The sequence below is a fragment of the Rhinolophus ferrumequinum genome, chromosome 2, assembly GCF_004115265.2.
Source record: "Rhinolophus ferrumequinum isolate MPI-CBG mRhiFer1 chromosome 2, mRhiFer1_v1.p, whole genome shotgun sequence".
Lineage (NCBI taxonomy): Eukaryota > Metazoa > Chordata > Mammalia > Chiroptera > Rhinolophidae > Rhinolophus > Rhinolophus ferrumequinum.
This window is the reverse complement of record NC_046285.1, coordinates 39,651,010-39,667,781: the sequence shown is the minus strand read 5'-3', so window position 1 is coordinate 39,667,781 and position 16,772 is coordinate 39,651,010.

Sequence of the window (16,772 nt, the reverse complement as noted above, 5' to 3'; positions counted from 1 at the left end):
GAATAAAATATGAGAAAGTCATGGTACCATTTAATTGGGACCTTAAACTCTTCTATTAGGAAGAAAATATTGGGAGAAAGAAAGAGGAAGAGGCATTTTATGAATGAGAGTAACACAGGAGAAATTACCACATGTAACTTCAGTTGCTTGAATTATAATAACTACTGTAGAATGAATGCCTTACATTTAAAGTGCATTTATATTTTCTCAAGTTTTCTGTACAACAGCTCATTTAAAAAATTTATTTTAGATATCACCTAACATGTCAACACAAATTTATGGCACATGCAACATGATATATGACGTCTCTGTGTAATTTCTAATTAGATTATAAATTGTTTTTCTTAAAATTTAGTATTTTAGCATCATTCAAGAAACAGCACGGGTTTGGAGTAGCCAGAAACGCATGTAAAAAAGTGAAAATTGCAACCCATAGAAGTAAAGAGACATGATGAGCTCATCCATTGAGATCAGTGCTTTACATCTTAGTCATGAGGAGAGCATCAGATCTGAAGACAGATAAAGAAGAGAGCTCATGTACACAGTTTGGGGCCTCTGATATGAAATACTAACTAAATGAGGATGAGTGGGATTTCAAAAATTATGTAAACTGGGGCCCCTGGAAGTGAAGTTCATGCATATGGAGAGAGAGAAAAAAAATTCCCATTCAATTGCAAGATGAGGAAATTCCAGTCAAATTCTATGAAGATGGCAGACGCCAAGAAAGCCATATCACATATAAAGATGAAGTCTTTTTTCTAACACGGAAAGCTGCAACATAAAAACAACTTTTCCTGTGCTCGCTTCGACAGCACGTATACTAAAAACAAGTTGTCCTTATACATTTTCTTTGGAAACTGAAAACAAACAAACAAACAGATATATTTCCTATGATACTCTTCTTTGGGAGCTCATTAGTTTCACTTTATATTTCAATAATATAATTTTAGAGAATATCTCTAACTTCAGGGTTTTTTTTTTCTTCAGAGGAGCTTTTTGAGATTTTCTTTTCTTTTTTTTTTTTCGGTTGTGCCTGCTGTACTAACAGATTTCTCTAAAGAGATCTGGAGATTAAATATCAGACAGTGCTCATGTGTAGGAGGTGAGTTCTTAGAATAATTTGGGTTTGGAGGAGGTGTAGTATAGAGCTTCACTTCCCTCAAGGTGGTTTTTCTCAATAGAGAGAAAAACAATTGTTTTATGTAGTCAGTTTTTATCATTTGTAACTGTATTTGATCTCTCTGCTATACATGTTCTATTAAAATATTTTTGAACGCTCTTGAACTTGTGTTTTTATGCAGTACTTTTTGTAGGAAAAAAGCATGGATTTTGCTGTTGTCACTGACAACTTCATTACTATTTTAATTCTTATTACTCATTAGGCAAGGTTATTTAGATAGGCAAGTTTACTTTGTCATATGACTCTAATTTATATCTTCATTGCCTTATTGGAAGTGAAAGGTGGGCTCTCTGGCACCCAGCATAGATGAGAAGGCATTCCAGAGGCAGAGATGTTGAGATATATTCAGCTTGTTTAATATGCTCACAGGTAGATTGTGTCAGGGGTCTCCAAGACTACTCCCCAAATTTGGTGATTCACTAGCACTCACAGGACTCAGCGGATGGTCATACCATGGCTGTTTATCCCCCTGAAGGAAGGAATACGTACAAAGCAAAACTGGTAAAGGGAAAAGCACTCAGGTGACGTCTGGAGAAAACCACTCACAAGCTTCTGAGTCGTCTCCCAGTGGAACCGAACAGGATGCACTTAATTCTGCCAGCAACGAGCTCTAGCAACATGTGAGGAATGTCTGTCAGGAGTACTTGCCTGAGCCTAGGCTCCAGAGTTTTTATTGTGGGCTGGCATGTCGGCACACAGTACCTGTGTGACTGACTACAATCACTGAAATTCCAGATTCTCAGAAGAAAAGGAGGTGTTCAGCATAAGCTACATTGTTTTGTACAAACAGTATAAGTACATGAGCCAATGTTATCGTTTAGAGAAAGTTTTCTAATCAAGTTCCAGATGCCAGCCAGGGGCCACTCTTGTTAGCAAGCCTTTTTAAGGATAGCAGTTGCAGGCCGGCTATGATAACTCTTTTCTGCACATAGATTAAAAGGGAAAGGGGATCAAATATATGGTGATGGAAGGAAATAAAATATTTTAATGAGAAGTTTCTCATTTATATTTATATTATGAGATTATATACTTGTAGGAAAGTTATATTCGAGGTTCTGCCCTACATAAAAATGGTTTCTGTGGAGATTTTTGAGAAAAGTGGGACAAACCTGCTTTAGTCATTTTAGTGGAAGAAGCAAAACTAGAACTCTTCATGCTGAAGGAGATTCTAATCAAGGCTGCTGCATCTTCCTGTAATGAAGTAAAGGGCCTCTAGAGGGCAATTCAATGAATGTTAGTGATTGAATTGGTATGAATAGCAGATCCTAGGTCGACTAGGTGAGTCGTGGGGTATTTAGCTGGAGTTGAGTGCAAATGGGGACGTGAACATTCCCACCAACCTCCTCACTCACCCCCTGTGGCTGGAAACAAATTGTAAAAGATTTTTTTGTGATTAGTTTTAGAAAGGAGTAATGCCTGGGATAGATACGAGGTAGTTCACCCGGTAGGCAGGAAGGATCTCGTAGGTGGAGGTCACAGAAGGAGTGGTTGAGCCCAAAGTGCAATGCCACGTGGTCTTCGTGCTGTGATATACTCGTGTCCCGCTACTACCTAAACTATTACAGCTAGGGCCCAGATTTTCACTCTTCTCCCCCAGTATCCGTTATTTGCAAAGGTAACTGATTTTACCATGGTAATATGAGCTCACAAGCTCACATTACGAATCTAGAAACATAAAAAAAGACAAAACAAACAAAACATCTTTATAGAAGTAATTGGAGTGAATGGACATGATGGACAAAGAATTTAAAAGCAGTAAATATCCTCAGAGTCATAATGGAGAATATGGGAAATACGAAACAGAAAGCTTCAAAGAAGAACCAACTGGAGATGTTGAATATCAATACAGTATTGTTGAAGTAAAGATCTCAATGGATGAGTTTAATAATTGAATAGCAGAGTGAATACAGCCAAAGAACAAAATAGTGAGCTGGAAAATCAGGTTGGAGAATATTCTAGGAAAACTTTAGGAAAAGGTAATAAGTTGGAAAATAAAACAAAGTAAGAAGTTGTGGGGGGATAGATGGATCCCCCACTCCAACATTATTGGAGTAATTGTAAAATTAATGAAGGAAAGTTAGACTTGAAAACATAATTATTGAAAATTTCCAGAATGGAAGATATAAAACGTCAGTTTGAAAGGGGTCATACAACAGAATAGATGAGAAAACTACACCTAGACACATTAACTTAACATTTTAGAGCACTAAGATCAAAAACAAATGCTGAAAGTTTCCAGAGGGTACATGCAGGTAAACTACAAAGCAATAAAAGTCAGACTAAATTTTCTGAGCAGCAGCACGGGATGAAAGAAAAGGATAAATTAGTATTTTTAAAGCATTGAAGAAAATAAACATCAAGCTTAGTTAATTTTATTGTTGACTAAATAAGCAATGACATACAAAAGCATATTCTAACTATCTAGAACTAAAACTCTAGCCTGATGCTACTCAAGTGCCAGTCCAAGAATAGTTTGTTATCCATTTAGATGAGATAAGGAGTTTATGCAGGAATGTAAATCAATACACTGCTGCTTTTATTGAGAAAATCTTGCTAAGAAAAAAAAAGTCAGCTGTACTAAACTGTGCACTTAGTAATTCGGTTGATTTACACTGGCACAAAGTTTCTCTCTCTCTCTCTCTCTCTCTCTCTCTCTCTCTCTCTCTCTCTCTCTCTCTCTTTCCACAAACTAATATCAGTTTGTGGACCATTGCTGAGACATGGACCACATTTAAGTAGCACTGTTGGAGATAAAATCATTATGGGGTGGGTGTGGGTGGAGGTGTGCAGGACTGTAGGGATATGATAGTAAGCTTAGGTATTCTTGGTTTTCTGGTAGAGAGAAGATTTAGATATTGATAAACTTTAAAACTTTCTGATGAAAAATAATCATAAATATGAATCCTAATAAGCTGGGCTATCCATCATAAGAATAAATATAAGAGGTAGATCTTTTAAAATAGAATAGGAAAATAGAATTCTTCTAATGGGAGAATTAGACTAGGATAAGTAAATAAACTTAAAAAGTATGGCAAATAGATAACTGGAAATAAGATGGTTGAAATAAGACCTAGTATCACAGCAATACAATAAGTGTGAATCGTTTAAACAAACCAATAAAATGTTAGCATTCTTATATTGGTAAAAAACAAAACCAACGTAAGACAACAAAAGTTCAAATCCATCAGATAATTCTACATGTTGTCTTTGAGACAAACTTTAAAAGTATGTAGCCTTTTAACTTTTTCTTTCAAATTATTTATTGGAAGCAGGAGGCACCTGAGGGGATAAATACCAAGAATACAAGGAACTTGAGTATATTACCCCAAAATATAGTTAACCCAAATAGAAAGAGAAAAGGCTAAGCAAAGCATATGAATAGTCAGTTCACTGAAGGGGAAACTGAATTGTGTAGAACAAAGAAAAGGAGTTATGGCATAATTATGTAATAGCTTATGAATTATGTAAGACTCTTCCAAACTTAGATGGACCATCAAGAGAATACCCACACTTATGTAATAGTAATTAAATTGGTCATCTTTGATATTTTGCCAACATTTGGTCTTACACAAACCAGATTCACATTAAAATTTTTTGTTTTGAAGTTGTATTTGTTAAGGTAGGAGGATAGAACACATTTTACTTAACAATTTGTTACCTTGTTAACTGAAAAATATTTAGACATATGATATGTGGGCTTCCATCTGCACTCTCACCTGAGTCCCACAAATATAAGGGGTTGGCCTCATAAAGGTGGATGAATAATAAAAGAAAATCATAACAGGCCTTTGTACATATTGTGGAAGACTACACAAGTACAGCAGTGGTTAAATGGTGTATTGATTTCCTATTGCTGCTGTAACAAAGTACCACAGTCTTGTGGCTTATAACAACACAAATTTACTGTCCTACAATTCTGGAGATCAGAAGTCCAAAATGGCTTTAACTGGGCTCAAACTCAAGGTATTTGCAATGCTGTGTTCCTTCCGGAAGCTCTAGAGGAGAAACTTCTTACTTGCCTTTTCCAGCTTCTAGAGGCAATCTGCATTCCTTGGTTCATGGCTTCTTCCTCCATTTTCAAAGACAGCTGTGTAGCATCTTCCAGCTCTCTCTCTGACTCTGAGTCTCCTCCCTCCCTCATTCCTTTATAAGGACACTTATATTGGCCCCAAATAATCCAAAATACTCTCACCATTTCAAGCTCATTGACGTAATCACATTGGCCAAGTCCCTTTTGCCATACAAGGTACTGTATTCACACATTCTAAGGGTTAGGACATGGACATCTTTGGGGGGCAGGGACATTACCACAAATGGAGTGTGGGAATGGGGAGGCAGGTGGAAATTGGAGCCCTTGGAGGAATATTTTTACTTTTTAAAAATATCATTTTGTAGTATTGTTTAAATTGTTTTTGCTGAGAAGATATTCCTTTTATAATAAGTATGTACAAATATAGTTTGACCCCTCAGTCATTTTTTATTTCTTATCATAGAAAGCAAATTTTATATAATGCATCTCTTTGCCATTATTTTGATGGCCTTTTAAAGTTATTGTGTTTAAATAATCCCAATTAATAGAGATACAAATTGGTGTATAGAGAGCATAATTGAGTTACCTAATATTTTTACTTGAATAAAGGGAATATCTTTTGGAAGAAGCATCTAATATTTTTACTTGAATAAAGGGAATATCTTTTGGAAGAAGCATCTAATATTTTTACTTGAATAAAGGGAATATCTTTTGGAAGAAGCATCATAGTGGAATGAAAGACTGTAAATAAGGCAAAAAAAAAACCTGGGAGGTATTTTAGCATGTCACATCCAACAAGCTAGTTCCAGTTTGTGTATTATCTTATTTATTAATAGTGATATCCCAGGGGTCAAGGAGTTAAGTTGTTATTTGCTTCCAAATGGGCCAAAGATAAATATGAAGTTAAATACCTGATGACATATTTCTGGGAAAGCTTAACTTTTTTAGCGGTAGTAACAGTTTATCTCTCTCTTTTCCTGATCATCTCATATTGGCAAACCAAATGTAAGCAGTCATAAAATGCATTAGTTTAAAACAGAGATTATCTAGCCCATGTACAATGGACAAAGATGAAGGCAATCTTTCCTTCACATTGCTGCCCACATCCCTTCTCCCAAAAGTGTCTCCCAAGACATTCTATTGGTTGGGGTGTCCTCCCTTTGGATGGAGGTGTCCCACAATAGTGATAATGATTTACTTTTGAAAATGGAGGCATGGCTGCCTGTGTTCCCACTGCCGTTGGTTTTCGGAGTTCTGATTTTGAAGAATTAGGGTTTATAGGTTAGCCTGTGGTACACGCTCATCCCTGGTTCATTCTCCCCAAGATTGCTACATCACCAGTAGGAGCTCATAACCGTTTTTTGTTAGAAGTGGGGCACCACGTCTTATAGATTTGATTGCTTTATCGTGTTCAGCCAAGTAAAATATAGAAACACTAAATCAAAAAATGATCTTATCTACTTCCTTTTCTTGATACAGAGAATCGATCATCTAAACATTTTCAACAGTCTCATAACCCTCTTTCTTTTCCAAAGGTGAAATAATCATAACAGTATTCTTTAAAAAATTCCCCTAGACACACTTTCCATATCATATTAAACCACGCCAAAATCATTGGCAGCATATTAAACAAGTAAGAAGAATTAAAGCATACATGAAAGAAAGATTATCAATAGGAAAATAGTCACAGAAACCTAATTTAGATAGATATTAAAGCAGCATAAACTATCTCAAGAAAAAATATCTTAATGCAGGACTTCTGACTTTTAAAATTCTTAAATTTAATGTACAGAATATCTGAGCTTTTATGTTTCACTAACATAGTCAATGCTACACATGACTAAAATAAACAAGAATTTTAATAGAACAGATGGAAGAAAGTTGTTATAAAATGGAGCAACTACCAAATGCAAGGATTTTTCAGCTTCTAGTATTTGTTTATCTTTTTGCTGCTGCTCACAAGTTAAATGACATAGTGATTTACTTAAAAAAAAAACATGTTTTTGAATTCATAACTTTTTTGGCTAATCCAATACAGTGAACATTGGTGAAATGCTCAAGTTTAGGAAGTATTTTAAAGGAGGAATCAAAAGATTTGCTGATGGATTGTAAGAGATGAGGAAACGTAATGATGAATCAATGGAAGGGACTTCTAAATCATAGAATCGCAGACAGAAATTTAAACCAACCTTCCCACTGAACACAAATAGAAAAGCTAGAAGTATATAATAATGTCTGCTGGAAAGTATCAGAGAACTCACAAGATAATGGAGAATTACCTGGCCAACATCCAGAAAAAGAAAGAAATACAGATCGGCCAGGCTGGCACTTGGAACTTCTTGAACCCTGGGGATATTTGTTGATTTAGAAGAGATGGATGAAAGGTTAAGTAGTATTTTGACAGCTTCTTGGGGCGGGGAGCGACGGGAATGGGGGCAGAAAATAAAACCATTCCTCACATACAAGGTCTGATAATTAAGTTCGCGAACTTGTTGCAATGATGTTGCTAACCTTTTTTAATATCAGACGGATTGTTCGTTATGAATTTGTACCAACTGGACAAACAGTTAACCTAGTTTACTATTTGGAAGTGCTGAAAAGGCTGGGTGAAAAAGTTAGATGACCTGAACTTTTCGCCAACGATTCATGGCTTTTGCATCACGACAATGCACCAGCTCACATGGCACTGTCTGTGAGGGAGTTTTTAGCCAGTAAACAAATAACTGTATTGGAACACCCTCCCTAGTCACCTGATCTGGCTCCCAGTGACTTCTTTCTTTACCTGAAAATAAAGGAAATATTGAAAGGAAGACATTTTGATGACATTCAGGACATCAAGGGTAATACGATGACAGCTCTGATGGCCATTCCAGAAAAAGAGTTCCAAAATTGCTTTGAAGGGTGGACTAGGTGCTGGTGTCAGTGTATAGCTTCCCAAGGGGGTGGTGGTGACTGTAGTGATATTCAGCAATTAGGTATGTAGCACTTTTTCTAGGATGAGTTCTCCAACTTAATTGTCCAAACTTATAGACCACACCTAGCTTCCAGGCACCTGGTGGCCTAGGAAACCTGTCCTTAAAATTGAATTAAGACAACCCCAGATTGCAATGTTCACAGATTCCCAGCAGAAGTAAATGAAAATCCTCTCTGGAGAAAGATAAAATACAGGCCTCAAACTATTTTTACAATTCAAAAACAAACAAACAAACAGCCAAACAAACAAAAGAATGCCTGGCACATGAGGAAACCGGACTTCACAGAAAGAATCAATAGAAACAATAAATAACGGGGATTTATCCACAGCTACTCTAAATATTGGAATTATCAGACAGACTTTAAAATATCCTTTTTGTGTTTAAGGAGACAAAAGACAAAGTCAAAAGTTTTGGTGGAAAACTAGAAATTATAAAAATGACAGGAGATTTGAAAAAAGAATCAATTAAACATTCTAGAACAGAAAAAAACATATATAGTATCCAAAAACTAAGTGGCAGAATTGAAGTTTGAACCCAGGAAGTTGAACTTTAGGGACCATAGTCTTAACAGCTACTCTCAAACTAGGAAAAAGTGTGTAACATTCTTAAACATCCAAATTTAACTAGAGTTCAATGAACTTAAACTACTTTCCAGTTAATTATTGAAAATGTACATCATCTTATAAAAAAGAGATAGCATAGTCAAACATGTAATTTGGCAACAAAATTTTAAGCCACTGATAGAGTAAAACCATGATGGTTCAAAAGAACATTTGTCATTGCCCTGAAAAACATCCATGAAAAAGTGCATGAAATGCCTGGCAGATATGACTGATTCAATTTGCACGTTTCATATTCTTTTACTAGAAAGTCACACAGAAACAATCTATTTATTAATTTCATACTGTCCGAAACATTTAAGGTGATCTCATTTGGCTGTTGCTTTTTAATATTTCCTGACAGCTTTTGACTCTAGTAATTAGGGCATTTTGAAAATCTGATGATACCTGTCTTTTTCAGAATACTTTGCCTGGATGTTAGTTTTTAGCCAACGTACATAACTTGGCTTTTTATTCTTTTCAATTCATTTCTGTATTTTTCTGGACTTTCCCTTTCCAGTTGTCACTATAGATGAAGATAACATCACTGCCTCTAAAATCTGTGTGTGTGTGTGTGTGTGTGTGTGTGTGTGTGTGTGTGAGAGAGAGAGAGAGAGAGAGAGAGAGAGAGAGAGAGAAAGGGAGAGAGAAAGGAAGAGAGAGAGAATGGTCATTTATTACTGAAGTTGCTAAAATTATCACCAAATAATCAGAGGGGTGTATAAGGGGAATGAAGAGGCTCAAACACTGATTGAGAAGTTGATCATAAGTTTAGAGGGAGAGGAAATGTGTGTAGTGAGACTCCCAGTTGTCCTTCCTCTTTCTAATGCCACAGGAAAGGGTTTCTTCTCTGGCCAGCACTCCTCCCCACTTCCCATATCCAGTTTCTCTCTGGGGAGGTGGGGTAGGGGGATGTGGGAAGAGGTGTAGTGTGGGTGAGTTGCTGGAGTGGAAGCAGGGATCCCTCATTTCACGTGTATCTCAATGCGAATCTCCTCCAAGTTTAAATTTTCAACAAGATTTTTATTTATTAATTTGGTTTCTTGGGAATGAAAGACAGTTGGTTGACTGGAATACCACTGTACGTACTTGAGACCAGAATTAGAGGAGCTTATTTTCCCATGTTTATCTACATCACAGATGCTGCGAGGTACCACTCGATCATCTTCAATGAAAGACTTGATTGCTCCAGTGTTGATGGTGGTGTCCACAGTTCAGAAGCCAGCCCCTCTATGGACTGCCTCACCCAGGTCATGCTCCTTCCCTGAGCTATACTTAATAATCGATAGATGCAGGAATATTAAGACAGGGTCATTTCAGCTCAACAGAGGACATCTCTAAAGGGCAGTTCACGCTCCAGTGCTCCCCGTGGGGTTCCCTGAGCCTGTTGCAGGCCTACTTTATAGTTTGACTTCTCCCTTTGCTCACACCATTTATACAAGAGATGGTCCAAGGCTACTCCTTAATAATCATCCTTCACACTAAACTCCATTTCAGGGTTTGTTTCTCAGGGAACCCAACCTATGACAATCTACTTCAAATTTCTCTGAAATGAGGCATTGAATCTATCATCCATCCATCCACCCACCCACCCAACCATCCATCCATCCATCCATCCATCCATCCATCCATCCATCCATCCATCCATCCATCCATCCATCCATCTTTACTGTTTTTAGTAAGCCATCCTGACATCCCAGAAGATTCATTATTCTTCTATTCAGTAATATTTCTTTAGGATGTAATATCTATACTATTCACCAGGTAGTCATTTGTTATATTTAACTAGTTTTCAAAAGATACAAATAAATGTGCAATGTTTAGCATGTTAGCATACATTGCAACCAAATTCTCAAAGTGCAGCAGTTACTGAATATGCTAAATGAATTTATGAAAACATTAACTTTGGCTTCTCCAAATTATCTCCAGGGGGCAGCAGAGAGTAATCTTAATGCAAACATGATTAGAGGAGCATAAAGTTCACTTTCATCTTTCTCTCTTTGTCTCTCTGTCTCTCTTCAAAACAGACAAGCTATGAAGTTGTAAGAGCTCTCAACTGGAAGAAAGAGTGAGTGAATAGATGAATGATTTAAGAAGGATGAGGAGTGTGGAAGAAGAGTGTGGAGAAGGAAGAGGAGTGTGGAGACAAGACAGAGAGTTTAAAAAAAAGTAATTAGCTACATAAGAGATAGACTTTGGAGTAAGATTTCTTGGACTTGACTCCTGTCTCCATCACTTACTAGCTGTGTGACTGGACAATTTACTGAACCTCTCTGGCTTCAGTGTCCTCAGCTGTAAAATGGTGATAATGATATTTACTTCATAGGTTTCTTGAGATGATTAAATGAGGCCATATTTATAAAGTGCTTAGAAGGGCCTGAGTGTTAAGCTAAAGCCTTGACTATTTACTATAGATATAACCAGAGGTTTAAAATTGATATTTACCGGTAACAAAATATAAAATGTGGTTACTAATTTCTTGCCCTGGTTTTACTTTTTATGTGTCATTTTATTTTCAACATCTGTTTCTAAATTTTTCTTTTTGCACAATCTGAGAATTTATATTGAAAAATAATGATTAACTCTCATCTGATATATATTTTGTCTAACTTTGAAAGGAGAATTCTGGTGGTGACGTAGAATCAACTGCATACCGGAAGTGAAAAATTTCAAGGTAATTATTAATCATGTAGTAGAACGTAAAAAATAGAAATATGCATTTTGTGAGGCTCTTTTAAATTACTCATTAGTACATTTAGTGATTGTGCATGGAAGGAGATCCAAGATTTCAGATGAGTCTTTAGAACGTGGGTCTGTGAAGTTTGTAGAGACGTGAATTAGAGAATAGGTAAATAGGATATGGCCGGAATGAGCAGCCATTTTATGCAGTCATTGAATTAAAGTGCCTCTGCAGTAATTCATTAGACTCATATCTCCACTCATTGTGTCATGAGGGCAGAGAGGAAGTCAAATAAAGAGTAGAGTGCTGTGGAATGTGAGTTCCTTGAAATTCTTCACGCTGTTAAGCATTGTTCTTTCACCTGGGTGAAACTGTAACGTTAATACTTGGGCAGCAGTAGGACAGGGTAGATTGAGGGACTTGGGACAATTGTTTAGTAGTGTGTTTGTGTGAGTATGCACGTGTGTGCACGCTATGGAAGGGTAAGCGAGGCCACATGTCTAAGTCAGAGAGCTCACAGGGAGGAAACATTATAAGGCAAGTAGGTATTGGGCAATTTTTGCAAAATACACATCCAGAGAATTTAGCTAAGGTATGAGAAACAAGCATGTACTTGAGTTCTAGGAAGTCAAGATTCAAATCCAGGCAGTGAAAGATCAGACGATGAGAACAAGAGGTCCGGAATAAAAAGGTCGTTAGTGCCTGTGCAGTAAGTATTTAAAATCCACGCAAAGCATCTGTATAATGTGGAGGGGTACCAACAGCAAGATAGCAATGTCTTCTAAGTGGTTTCAGGTTGTGGCTAAGTCTGACTATGACATTGGATACAAAGAAATACACCTGACTGGAAAAATTTACTTCAAAAGCATTTATAGACCGATAAATCAATTTGTGAGTAAACCAACAATGCAAATTTGGGGGCATTATGTCTTAAAGCAGCTCTGACTTATTAAAGCTTACTAAGCCTTTTTGTTTTGGCCACCACAACACATTAATCAGCACATTGTTCTGTTAATCTCTCGTGTACACTGATTCTTCTTCTGTTTTTTTTCTTTCTTTCTTTCTTTTTTTTTTAACCTTTGGTGTACACTGATTCTTATCTGGTAGTATTGATGACTATTAGTTGGAAGACTGGTGGAGTAAAAGTGTTAGATTTCTGGTTTGAGCTGCACATTTCTCTTGGTCTTGTCTTGATCTTCTGCTTTCGTTTTTGAGTTCTGGTGCCCAAGGGGCATAGCTAAGGAGAATCTGGGTCCTTTAGATTTTTTTCAGAGATGTGCATTTACTAGACAAGCACATTTTTCTCTTATTATATTGGCTTTCATGGCATATCTTCGATGGATGATTATGCTAACAAACATGCAGTCCCATTATTGTTCTTTCAAACCCCCGCTCTCCATAAGAGGTAAAGGTGGGAATTGAGAGTTTGGGGAGTGTGGTTTGGGGTGAAGGGGATAACAGAGTGAGGAGAGAAAGTCTCATCCTGCCAAATTTATTTCGAGAATTCTATGGTGTTTGACACCACTCATTTGACTCTTAAACTGCTGATTGTAAATTGTGGTCTGGCCTGAGATGAGTGAGTGCATGGGAGTGTGTCTATGAAAGCTGTTGCCCGAAATTTCAAACCAGAGGAGTTGAGTGGAAAGAACACAGAACGAGCAAACACGAAACAGGAGTGTGACTCCCAGCTGTATCACCAAGTCACTCTGAGACAGTAAGCAGGCCATGTAGCCCTTCTGTGCTTTGGTTTTGGCTGTGTCATGGAACAGGCATTAAAATAAATGACCACCAAACATTTTTGATGACACAAGATGATGCTCATGTAAGTATAATATAAATGGAAAAAAACATTTACTGCCTTGATTAAGAAACTTGCCTGGTATCATCGGACTCGTAATTGCCCAGGAGAGACTCAATCCAAGGCCTGTTATCAAAACTCATGGTCTTAACTACTATGTTCCTTAACACTAATGTGGTAGAAGCCAGAAAGTTACATTTCAAATAACATTTCATCACTGATTTTCTGACACCTGGTAAAATATTAGAGGGCAGTGAAGTTGTTTTTTTCTGTAGTCCACCGTTGTCATATAGCTTATGTCTTCAGATATTCCATATCTTGAAGCCCGCAAGCATCTGATTTTACTGTGTTAATCAGATTGATTCACCGGAAGGAAAGCTGGAGAAGCGGAAGGGGGGAAATCTGTGTGGGTTACTATTTGGCAAGAGGAAAGATGAAACTGCTAACTTAAAAGAAAAAAATGCATGTTGTTTAGTCTTTTTCCTGTTTTCAATGTTTTCTATCCCTTCCTGGAGAGTTTTGCATTGGGGTAGGAAATTCTTAGCACATAGAGCATTTCTTTTCTCCCAGACATAATCTACATGAACTAGCGCATTAAGGCAGAGGGTTTGTTTTTTTTGAGGTCTCAATTCCAGTTCTGTGACAACTAAAGAGAAGTGTTTATTTGCAATTCGGTTGAAATGGTCAGTCTAGCTCTTCAAAAGTGAAAATGAATGGACATAAGTACCAAATTGTGATAGAGTAATGGCCCCCCAAGATGTCATGACTTAACCTCTGAAACTTGTGTACATAGTAATCTTACAGGAAAAAAGGGACTTTGCAGATGTGGCTAAGTTAAGGAATTTGAGATGGGGTGATAAATTATCTTGGTGGTCCAGTATGCACTTACACAGTGGAAAGTTTGAGAACTTAATCGTCCGGCCTCATAATCAGAAGGGTATTTGTAAGAGGGAAATAGAAGGGTTACAATCAAAAACTGTGACAATGGAACAGGGGGTAGGAATGATGTCACTACAAGCCAAGGAATGCTGCGGCCTCTAGAAGCTGGAACAATCAATGAACAGATTCTCTCCATGTATCCAGAAAGAACACAGCCCTGCCGATGCTTTGATTTTAGCCCCATGGTGCACTTCTGACCTCTAGAATTCCAAGATGCATCTGTGCTGTTTTTAGCTAATCAGTTTGTGGTAATTTGTTATAGTAGCAATAGGAAAGTAATACACTTATTGATGCTTCTAGAGTTGTAAATATTATAGACAGTAATTTCATGCAAGAATTTTCAAGGGAAAATATCTTATTACAAACTTTATTACTGAGGCTGTTCACCTCTTTCTTCAACCTGGAGAAAACTTCTAAAAATGATCATGACTGTGAAGTTTAAAGGGATAGACCAAAAATAGATAAATATCCTGGTTTGTATTTCGTCCAAGTTTAGACAAATCCTTTTATCATGGGCACGTTCAATGCGTTACTGTAAAGTTTATCTGTCTACAGCAGAAGTGAGAGAAGGACCAATGAGCTGAAAGATAATCACTCTGCTTCCTCCGTCTTTGCTTCAGTGCTTCATACAGGAAATCTATTGCTGTGTCAAGCTCCAGAGGAGAGTTTCTTCTGCTCCAAGTTACTAATCAGGCTAAAACACAGAGAGTCGAAGGAAGGCGCTAGGAGGAAAGGAGTGTCCACTGATGATGGGCTAAGAGGATTCAGCACGGAGAAATCAACCAGAGAGAGCCTCACCATGTCCACAGCTCCTTTTATACCTGTGTGGAGGAGAAGTACTGAGTGAAGGGCAGAAAACAATAGAACAGAAATGCTCTGCACTTGGAAAACTTCTGATCTACAGTTACTACTGATTTTGACTGTTTTCTTAGTGGCTGGTAAGTTCGAATTCTCTTTGGGAGAGTGACAGGAGAATGACTGGTGAGAAACTTAATCTCAGCTTTTCCTGAGCTTTTTTTACCTTTTGTATTGAGTAATATGACATAAATGCAATCATAGATATGGGGAAAGGGGCTACTCCCAGATTTGTTTCACTTTATTATCCTTATTTTCCTCTTTGTCTTACTTATTTTGCTTTGTATCCTACTACAGTATACACATCTCTATGATTTGCCGCACTGCCCACTTCCTTATTCCCTCCTCCCCCTTTTTTGAATGAGGCAGAATAAATTACATAATTTCTGGTCACAATCCAAATAATTTGGGTTCTCTTTCTCTTCTTCTCCACTTATGGAAAAAATTTAAATAATGATCCCAATTCATTTAGGTCAATATTGTGAACAGTATAAATTAGGGGAGTTTATAGCTTTCTACCACTTTCTGTGACCAGGTGCTTGTTAAAATATAACATACTCATGGTTTAGTGGTGCATCTGTGATGTATATCTGTATTTATTTTTAAGATGTGTAGGCTATAAAAGACACTTTCTGTGCTAGAAGACACACTCTTCAACATCTAGGTTGCTGTAGGTGCTGTAGATAATTTAGACTATTGTGGGGGTGTCCTGGTTTCACTACAGAAGGTTGGTAGGAGTCGATGTGGGAGGGAGTTTTCAGGTTTCACTTTTAGTAGATGGGAGCAGTGGCAAGGAAATAGTGTAGTTGGTTTTAAATTTTATAATTTTGTAATTGAAAGAATAAAAGGGTTTCTTTTTCCTTATATGAATGACTTGAAAATATTGCCTACCTCTCCAGAAAAATAATCTGTTTTCCACACGATAATCCTACTGGTGAGCAGACACAAAATTACCATACTACATGACTGTATTTTCTATGCAGAATTTTCACATATTTTTTTCCCTTAGATCTGCACAGCAAGTCAGTGAAGTAGACACGGAAGACATTTCTTTATGAAGGTAGAAACTGAGGCTTAGAGAGGTGAAATGATTTGTCCAGCACCACTAGTAAATGGCAGTCACACCCCATCACCTCTGGAAGCATCACTAAACATTTGAACCGGCAATTTTCCTCTATATTTAGCCATTACACTTTTCACAGAAGAGCACTATTATTTATAACTCCACTGAAAAAAAAGTTAAGCCAATGCTTGGTTATAAACTTAGTGGACTGCTCATTTAAAAAATCATATGATCTGAATCTTTCAATAGTTGAGGCCTTGTTGTTGAAAGCTCTTACAGAAACCCGTGCAGGGCCCAACTTGTCAGGGAAGCCAGCTAGGCAAGGAGTCATGCATGTCAAGTTGTACTATGACTTTTCAGTAAAGGAAAAAAAAAATCAAGGTTAAAACATAGTAAAGTCAATGTTAGTTTGTGAACTTTGCACGGTGACAGACAGTTACTACACAGTGTGGTAAACATATTGTAAGATATGTAAATGTTGAATCAGTATTTTGTACACCTGAAACTAATATAATATTGTATGCCAACTGTACATTAAATAAAGATTTCACTCCAAGAAAGAGTAAAACATAATTGATAATTTTGAATTTTAGCAGTGTAAAGTTTTAAATTTTAAAACTATTTCTAAACACAACTAGGGGATACTACATATA